The sequence below is a fragment of the Anopheles funestus genome (genome assembly GCF_943734845.2).
Source record: "Anopheles funestus chromosome X unlocalized genomic scaffold, idAnoFuneDA-416_04 X_unloc_147, whole genome shotgun sequence".
Classification (NCBI taxonomy): domain Eukaryota; kingdom Metazoa; phylum Arthropoda; class Insecta; order Diptera; family Culicidae; genus Anopheles; species Anopheles funestus.
This window is the reverse complement of record NW_026045091.1, coordinates 1-10,000: the sequence shown is the minus strand read 5'-3', so window position 1 is coordinate 10,000 and position 10,000 is coordinate 1. Positions and strand designations below refer to the sequence as shown.

The 10,000-nt window shown below is 46.3% G+C and overlaps 1 non-coding gene across 1 annotated transcript in view; it reads right to left on the bottom strand.

The window, feature by feature from the left end:
• Positions 1 to 22, bottom strand: part of LOC125772926 (5.8S ribosomal RNA) — a 158-nt gene extending 136 nt beyond the window's left edge. Inside the window, exon 1 of the ribosomal RNA XR_007419755.1 lies at positions 1 to 22. This exon is cut by the window's left edge and continues 136 nt beyond it. This is a non-coding gene — a ribosomal RNA (5.8S ribosomal RNA).
• Positions 23 to 10,000: the final 9,978 nt, after the last annotated feature.

Here is a 10,000-nt window from a genome sequence, read left to right as displayed (position 1 = left end):
GAGTGATCCCCTGCCTAGGGTTTTATAGTAAGGTTCCCAATGTAACACAATCCCGGTGGTACGTCCAAAGACTAACTTTCTGACTAAGTTGTCTTTATTACCCAATAGTCCCAGGCCTTGTGACTTGTGGCTCATGTCTACGCCCATGGCCACCATTCGCTAAGATAGTTTTGAAGTCACTTTGAAGGCCCAGGAACAACTCTCTTAGCACATCGGTTAACCTGGCGCCGCAGTCAACTCATGTGCTTGGATCGGATCGAGCTATTGAGTATTGGGCCTGCATACTCGCTCATCCGTATCCTTTGCGTACCGCCCCATGGCCCTTGTATGTCTGCACCACAGTTCCTGTTCGTTCCGTGCCTATGGCCGGATACGTATTGCACATCGGTTAACCTGACGCCGCAGTCAACTCATGTGCTTGGATCGGATCGAGCTATTGAGTATTGGGCCTGCATACTCGCTCATCCGTATCCTTTGCGTACCGCCCCATGGCCCTTGTATGTCTGCACCACAGTTCCTGTTCGTTCCGTGCCTATGGCCGGATACGTATTGCACATCGGTATACCTGTCGCTACTCAGGCAACTCGTGTGCGTGGATTGGATCGAGAACATGGTGTGTGCCCCATGTTATAATTGATAGTCCATATCCACTTTATAGGTTAAAGTCATAAGTTGTGATTGCACAACCATTCTTCATAAGAGTTTAATCACTCTTCAACTAACTTTCGTTCTGGTGTCTTGGTATCAAATCGCGTAAGACACAAGATTCTACTGGCCAAATAGAATCTAGCACATTGGTTAACCTGGCGCCGCAGTCAACTCATGTGCTTGGATCGGATCGAGCTATTGAGTATTGGGCCTGCATACTCGCTCATCCGTATCCTTTGCGTACCGCCCCATGGCCCCGTCCTTAGAGTTAATGACTAGTAGGCTTAACTCTTTGTATGTCTGCACCACAGTTCCCGTTCGTTCCGTGCCGTGGCCGGATACGTATTGCACATCGGTATACCTGTCGCTACTCAGGCAACTCGTGTGCGTGGATTGGATCGAGCTCATGGGGTGTGTAGAGATTCCATGTTATAATTGCAAGTCCATATCCACTTTATAGGTTAAAGTCATAAGTTGTGATTGCACAACCATACTTCATAAGAGTTTAATAACTCTTCAACTAACTTTCGTTCTGGTGTCTTGGTATCAAATCGCATAAGACACAAGATTCTACTGGCCAAATAGAATCTAGCACATTGGTTAACCTGACGCCGCAGTCAACTCATGTGCTTGGATCGGATCGAGCTATTGAGTATTGGGCCTGCATACTCGCTCATCCGTATCCTTTGTGTACCGCCCCATGGCCCCGTCCTTAGAGTTAATGACTAATAGGCTTAACTCTTGTTTGTCTGCACCACAGTTCCCGTTCGTTCCGTGCCGTAGCCGGATACGTATTGCACAGTAGTAGACACCGTAATCTGACGTATCTAACACACCACTATTGTAACTCGTCGTCCAAGGACCTTTCAAGTGCCTGATGGCCAGGGGAGCTCTTACACGGCACGGAGACACAGTGATGCTCGCCCATCAAAGTGTACAACGATCGAGTTTGCTTAAGTGTCTGGGTACCTACACACCAGACACAATGCAATGGCCACGGATCCACACAAGGCACATCACATGCAGAAAGCTTCACCAGATTCTGACACATACCACACTCTTGTAACTCGTCGTCGAAGGGGCGTTCAAAGTGCCTTACGGCTAGGGGGGATCTAGCACGGCACGGAGACACAGTGATGGTCACCCATCAAAGTGTACAACGATCGAGTTTGCTTTCCGCGCAAGCGTTCTAAGTGTCTGGGTATCTAAGCACCAGACACAATGCAATGGCCACGGATCCACACAAGGCACATCACATGCAGAAAGCTTCACCAGATTCTGACACATACCACACACATGCAACTCGTCGTCGAAGGGGCGTTCAAGTGCCTTACGGCTAGGGGAGATCTAGCTCGGCACGGAGACACAGTGATGGTCACCCATCAAAGTGTACAACGAACGAGTTGGCTTTCAACAAATTCTGACACATAGCAAGCGAGCGACCGAGCTACACCGAAGGCAGCCCATGGTTGGTCACTCGCGGACGATCATCAGTAATGATCCTTCCGCAGGTTCACCTACGGAAACCTTGTTACGACTTTTACTTCCTCTAAATCATCAAGTTCGGTCAACTTCAGCCATGCCAGCTGCAGCTCACGAAGGAACCGCGGAAGGTAAGCCTCCAGAAACCTCACTAAATAATCCATCGGTAGTAGCGACGGGCGGTGTGTACAAAGGGCAGGGACGTAATCAGCACTAGCTAATGACTAGTGCTTACTAGAAATTCCAGGTTCATGGGGACCGTTGCAGTCCCCAATCCCGACTAGATGGGCATTTTAGTGATTTCCCGTTCCTCTCGGAATGGGGGCGCCTATTGGCGAGAACACGCTGCGACCCACATTGTAGCACGCGTGCAGCCCAGAACATCTAAGGGCATCACGGACCTGTTATCGCTCATTCTCAGCTTGCTAAACACAAGTTGTCCCGCTAAGCAGGGCAAACGTAGCCGACGACCGTCCGTGAAGGCGCCGCCCGGCTGTAACGTCAGGTGCGCCCGGAGGCGCACTGCTGACAGCGTTCTAGTTAGCATGTTTGAGTCACGTTCGTTATCGGAATTAACCAGACAAATCATTCCACGAACTAAGAACGGCCATGCACCACTACCCTTAAATTTGAGAAAGAGCTATCAATCTGTCTTACCTCGATAAGTTTGGACCTGGTAAATTTTCCCGTGTTGAGTCAAATTAAGCCGCAAGCTCCACTTCTTGTGGTGCCCTTCCGTCAATTCCTTTAAGTTTCAACTTTGCAACCATACTTCCCCCGGAACCCGATTTTGGTTTCCCGGAAGCGACTGAGAGCACCGAATAGGGGTAGCGTCTCCCAATTGCTAATTGGCATCGTTTACGGTTAGAACTAGGGCGGTATCTAATCGCCTTCGATCCTCTAACTTTCGTTCTTGATTAAAGAAAGCATCCATGGCAAACGCTTTCGCTTCAGTTGGTCCTACGACGGTCTACGAATTTCACCTCTCGCGCCGTAATACCAATGCCCCCAACTACTTCTGTTAATCATTACCTCTAGGTTTCTGACAAACCAACGAAATCGTATAAACCGAGGTCATATTCCATTATTCCATGCAAGATTATTCTCGGCCAACGCCAACCCCACGGGGGGGCCGGACGCTTTGTCTTAGCCTGCTTTGAGCACTCTAATTTGTTCAAGGTAAATGTGAGTATCTTGAGCACCATGAGGAGCCCGTGCCGGAGTTAACCGGTAGCACGGTACTCGTTCACAGAGTAACGCCCAAGTACACCATTGTGAGTCGCAGCCGTGAGCGCGCGCACGAACGGCCCCGGCGTGTAACCGGGCGCCCGTGGCGGTCACGTGTCTGGACGGGCAATCAACTTCGAACGTTTTAACCGCAACAACTTTAATATACGCTAGTGGAGCTGGAATTACCGCGGCTGCTGGCACCAGACTTGCCCTCCACTTGATCCTTGTTGAAGGATTTATACTCAACTCATTCCAATTATGGACCATCGTTAGAGAGGTCCATATTGTTATTTCTCGTCACTACCTCCCCGTACTGGGATTGGGTAATTTACGCGCCTGCTGCCTTCCTTGGATGTGGTAGCCATTTCTCAGGCTCCCTCTCCGGAATCGAACCCTGATTCCCCGTTACCCGTCGCAACCATGGTAGTCCTCTACACTACCATCAATAGTTGATAGGGCAGACATTTGAAAGATCTGTCGTCAGTCGACAAGCGACCATACGATCTGCGTCCTTATCCAGACTTCAACTCAAGCCGCCCGGAGGCGATTGGTTTAACTAATAAGTGCACCAGTTCAGCTACCCGCGAGGGCAACAGTCCCGGCATGTTGCATGTATTAGCTCTGGATTTTCCACAGTTATCCAAGTAACTAGTGGTAGGATGATCTTGTGAATTATAGCTGTTATACTGAGCCTTATGCGGTTTCACATTCATTTATGTTTGTACTTAGACATGCATGGCTTAACCTTTGAGACAAGCGTATATTACTGGTAGGATCAACCAGAATTCGTTCCACTACAGACACACACTCGCTTAGTGGGAAATAAATTTCCACACAACTCTCTCTCTCTAGAACCATATGGAATGGCTCTTTGGTGTTGGGTAAGGCACCAATTGGTTGGGGTGTAACGGTCACCACCAACTTTAAGTTTGTTAGGGCACAACGGAAACCACTAACTAAACTTTAGGAAACTAAATTTCCTCACACATTATCTCTCACCATATTAGCACTAGGTGCTATCCACGATTGTACAACGTTTCAACTCTTGAATCGACCGTAGGGCCGCGGAATTGCTTCCGGGCCCCTATTCTCGCTATTAATTGTTCATCTCTTTCAATACATCGAGTTCGTTCCATTGGGTAGTTCGCATGGCGAACGTTTTGATGCAGCCCCCTGGGGGACCACGGCACTTTACACCGGGTATGGTGTATGCGCAACCTACAGATAACAATAAACCCCTTATGCGTGTGTAAACCGATGTTGGGCTGCTCAACATCTTTCATGGTTACATCACTTGCACCAGAACCCACGGTGCCGATTTGGTAATATGTTGTACATTTACTCTCAAGATGTACGCTTCGGCCCCTTATTCAGGGGCTCAAGCTATTACCAGCAAGAACAATCCTCATCCAGACTTGAACTCGAAACACCCGCAGGCGAACGGTTTAACTAATAAGTGCACCAGTCTTGAATCCATGCGTCGGTGGAAACAATGCCGGCGTGTTGCATGTATTAGCTCTGAACTTAGCGAGTGATTGCCTTGCAGCTGTCATACTGAGCGTAGAGCGTGATTATCGCTCACTTGAACCATGTTGAATGGCTCTTTGGTGTAGGGTAAGGCACCAATTTGTTGGGGCGTAACGGTCACCACCAACTTAAGACTTGCTTATAGGTATTTCAACGTTTTCAACTCTTTAATCGACCGTGTTTCATTATCATCTCTTCTTCTTATTAAATGCATCGAGTTCGTTCCATTGGGTAGTTCGCGTGGCGAACGGTTTGATGCAGCCCCCCGGGGGGGACCACGGCACTTTACACCGGGCATGGTGTATGCGCAACCTACAGATCACCAATATATTTGTGATCGATAATGCACACTTCTTACACGACTGACCAGTCGACAGCGCTGCCTTCCTATTATGCGTGTGTAAACCGATGTTGGGCTGCTCAACATCTTTCACGGTTACATCACTTGCACCCGAACCCATGGTGCCGATTTGGTAATATGTTGTACATGGTCTCAAGATGTACGCTTCGACCCCTTATTCAGGGGCTCAAGCTATTACCAGCAAGATCAATCCTCATCCAGACTTGAACTCGAAACACCCGGAGGCGAACGGTTTAACTAATAAGTGCACCAGTCTTGAATCCATGCGTCGGTGGAAACAATGCCGGCATGTTGCATGTATTAGCTCTGAACATAGCGAGTGATTGCCTTGCAGCTGTCGAACTGAGCGTAGAATGTGATTATCGCTCACTTGAAAGGGTCAAGCCCTTTCGAGTCGTCCGGTTTTTACGCCAGACGACTCGGTTCACCATCTTTCGGGAAGGGACCGTCTCGGTCGCAAGCTGCTCCGGTCCCCAAACAACCTGCGACAAATGATAGGAAATGCCGACATCAATATGTGTTCAGTTTGGTTTATCGCTCATAGGTCTTTTTGACCATCGATCCCTGATTATAACTCTCAATTAAACAGTCAGGAGAGTAAGGCATGCCCATCGATATCTCATCGACAGGCGATACCGCAAGAACGGCCAACGACACATCAGGTGATCGATTATTGCTACGACTTTTGCTTAATCGTTTCCACTCCTTAGAGAAAGAAACCCCCGGGGACCGTCTCGGTCGCAAGCTGCTCCGGTCCCTAAACAACCTGCGACAAATGATAGGAAATGCCGACATCAATATGTGTTCAGTTTGGTTTATCGCTCATTGGTCTGTTTGACCATCGATCCCTGATTAAACTCTCAGTAATCCAGTCGGGAGAGTAAGGCATGCCCATCGATATCTCATCGACAGGCGATACCGCTTGAACGGCCAACGACACATCAGAGGATCGTATCTTGCTACAACTTTTGCTTAATCGTTTCTTCTCCTTGGAGAAAGAAACCCCCGGGGACCGTCTCGGCCGCAAGCTGCTCCGGTCCCTAAACAACCTGCGGCATCAAATGATAGGAAAAGCCGACATCAATACGTGTTCAGTTTGGTTTATCGCTCATTGGTCTTGTTTGACCATCGATCCCTGATTAATACTCTCAATTAGAAGGTCGGTAGAGTAAGGCATGCCCATCGATGTCTCATCGACAGGCGATACCGCATGAACGGCCAACGACACATCAGAGGATCGTATCTTGCTACAACTCTTGCTTAATAGTTTCCACTCCTTGGAGAAAGAAACCCCCGGGGACCGTCTCGGCCGCAAGTTGCTCCGGTCCCTAAACAACCTGCGGCATCAAATGATAGGAAAAGCCGACATCAATACGTGTTCAGTTTGGTTTATCGCTCATTGGTCTTGTTTGACCATCGATCCCTGATTAATACTCTCAATTAGAAGGTCGGTAGAGTAAGGCATGCCCATCGATATCTCATCGACAGGCGATACCGCATGAACGGCCAACGACACATCAGAGGATCGTATCTTGCTACAACTCTTGCTTAATAGTTTCCACTCCTTGGAGAAAGAAACCCCCGGGGACCGTCTCGGCCGCAAGTTGCTCCGGTCCCTAAACAACCTGCGGCATCAAATGATAGGAAAAGCCGACATCAATACGTGTTCAGTTTGGTTTATCGCTCATAGGTCTGTTTGACCATCGATCCTAGAATTCAACTTTCGAGTAAGGCATGCCCGTCGATATCTCATCGATAGGCGATACCGGTAGAACGGCCAACGACACACATCTAGGATCGCATTTACTCTTCCTTGGATGGATAACCAATACCCTAGGACCGTTTCATCGCGAGCTGCTCCGGTCCTCAAACAACTCGCGAACCACCGATAGGATGATATTAGGAATGGCCGACTTTCATCCTTTAACTCTCAGTTCTGCTTACCAAAACATAGGTACTTGGACCTTAAAGACCACTATATGTTCCCCGATCGGGGGCAATCGGAACGTCTATCCATCATCAACATCGTTTCACTCATTCCGAACCACCAAATTGGACAGACAGTACCATATTCACCAACCGATTGCTTCAACTTCGCAAACTGTATGGTAAGTTCTACTAATTTCACATCTTACCATCGACTAATAGTGCATAAATCCACTTGGAAATCACTTTTCCTTGGTCCTCGGACCTTCTACGACAACGTCCAACAAATATCCGAAGTCGTTTCCCAACTTAGACCAAGCATTTCGTATCTTTACTTCTAATCGATTTTTTCTCTCATAATTGACGATCAAAATCTAAAAACCACATTTTGAGCCAGAAGCAGTCGTCCGATCGTCCTGGGGGTAGTCTCAATCGATTTAGAAGGGCCCAATTCATAAAGATACGTACTCAGTCAAATTCATGCTTCTGGCTCACCTACCCCCTATATAGAAAACGAAAGCGTACAGGCGTGGAAAACGTGCCATTTTTCTCCATCACGGACTTTTTTTTTCTCGTTGCACCGACTCTAGTAAAAAAGTGAAATTTTTTACTAGTTACCAACTTTTGCAAATTATCATCGGATATCACTTTTCATGGTCTATAGTAAGTTCTTATCACGTTTTAGTAGTTTTTGAAAAAAAAATTTTTTTGAACTTTTCAAAATTTTTCAAAACAAAGTTTTTGTAGGCGGTTTTGTGTATGGAGGGTTACTAGTCTCGGGGTCACTGTTTGACCAAAAAACCACTATATATCATTCGAAAGGTAATTTCAAGGGCTACAAAAAATTGTTCTACGGCACCCCCCTCCGACGTCTAGTATTCGAGTTATTGGCCAAAAACCATCACTTGAGCGATTTTTCGTTCAGGGTACCCGACTCTAGTAAAAAAGTGAAATTTTTCTCGATTGACCAAGTGTTGCAAATGACCATCGGATTTCACTTTTTATGGTCTATAGTGAGTTCTGATCACGATTTGGTACTTTTTGAAAAAATTTTTTTGACGCACTTTTCAAAATTTTGCAAAACCAAAACTTTTTAGGCGGTTTTGTGTATGGAGGGTTACTAGTCTCGGGGTCACTGTTTGACCAAAAAACCACTATATATCATTCGAAAGGTAATTTCAAGGGCTACAAAAAATTGTTCTACGGCACCCCCCTCCGACGTCTAGTATTCGAGTTATTGGCCAAAAACCGCAACTATAGCGGTTTTTCGTACAGGGTACCCGACTCTAGTAAAATGATGCGATTTTTACTAGTCTAGGAACTTTTTGGTCAAAAAATCAAGTATATGTCATTCGATAGATAATTTCAAGGGCTACCAAAAATTGTTCCACGACACCCCCCTGCGACGTCTAGTATTCGAGTTATTAGCCAAAAACCGCAACTTAAGCGGTTTTTCGTCCAGGGTACCCGACTCTAGTAAAATGATGCGATTTTTACTAGTCTAGGGAACTTTTTGGCCAAAAATCAAGTATATGTCATTCGATAGATAATTTCAAGGGCTACCAAAAATTGTTCCACGACACCCCCCTCCGACGTCTAGTATTAGAGTTATTAGCCAAAAACCGCAACTATAGCGGTTTTTCGTCCAGGGTACCCGACTCTAGTAAAATGATGCGATTTTTACTAGTCTAGGGAACTTTTTGGCCAAAAATCAAGTATATGTCATTCGATAGATAATTTCAAGGGCTACCAAAAATTGTTCCACGACACCCCCCTGCGACGTCTAGTATTCGAGTTATTAGCCAAAAACCGCAATTATAGCGGTTTTTCGTCCAGGGTACCCGACTCTAGTAAAATGATGCGATTTTTACTAGTCTAGGGAACTTTTTGGCCAAAAATCAAGTATATGTCATTCGATAGATAATTTCAAGGGCTACCAAAAATTGTTCCACGACACCCCCCTGCGACGTCTAGTATTCGAGTTATTAGCCAAAAACCGCAATTATAGCGGTTTTTCGTCCAGGGTACCCGACTCTAGTAAAATGATGCGATTTTTACTAGTCTAGGGAACTTTTTGGCCAAAAATCAAGTATATGTCATTCGATAGATAATTTCAAGGGCTACCAAAAATTGTTCCATGACACCCCCCTGCGACGTCTAGTATTCGAGTTATGGGCCAAAAACCATTCATACTTGAGCATTTTGCTCATTTTGCCTGTACGGGTACCGGGGACTAGTAAAATCAGGCCAATTTTACTAGAGTAGGGGTCCTTTTTGGTCAAAAAAACAACTTTTGCTCGTTCGATAGGGAATCGATAGGGCAACAAAAAATCGTTCTACGACCCCCCCTTCCGATGTCTAGTATTCGAGTTATGGGCCAAAAACAGTTTATAGCTAATTTTTCACTCGATTTTTCACCAAGTATCGCACATTACTCCGGTTCTATACATTGGATCGTCAATCTTTAAGATTTTATGGGTAGTTCCAACTGTTTGCTACATTTCATCCATACATCACCAACCGATTCAATGTCTGTGCTAGAAGTTATTAGAGGAATAAAAAAATTTACCCTTGGCTTTGGACCGTACAATTTTACCCATTTTTGGCCCATATTTGCCCCATAGCTCCGCCGGTATCCAAGATATGGCCACACTTTCTTCTGGCCATGGGTAGATGGCACTTGTGGCTAGATTTCTTCCATGCACCACTAATCGCTACCATGTATGTGGCCGGAGCTATTCGACGAACAACCATCGCATTTACCTAGGTACTTTTTCGGATTTTTGGTCCAACTTGCACCATTTTTGGCCCGTATTTGCCCCATAG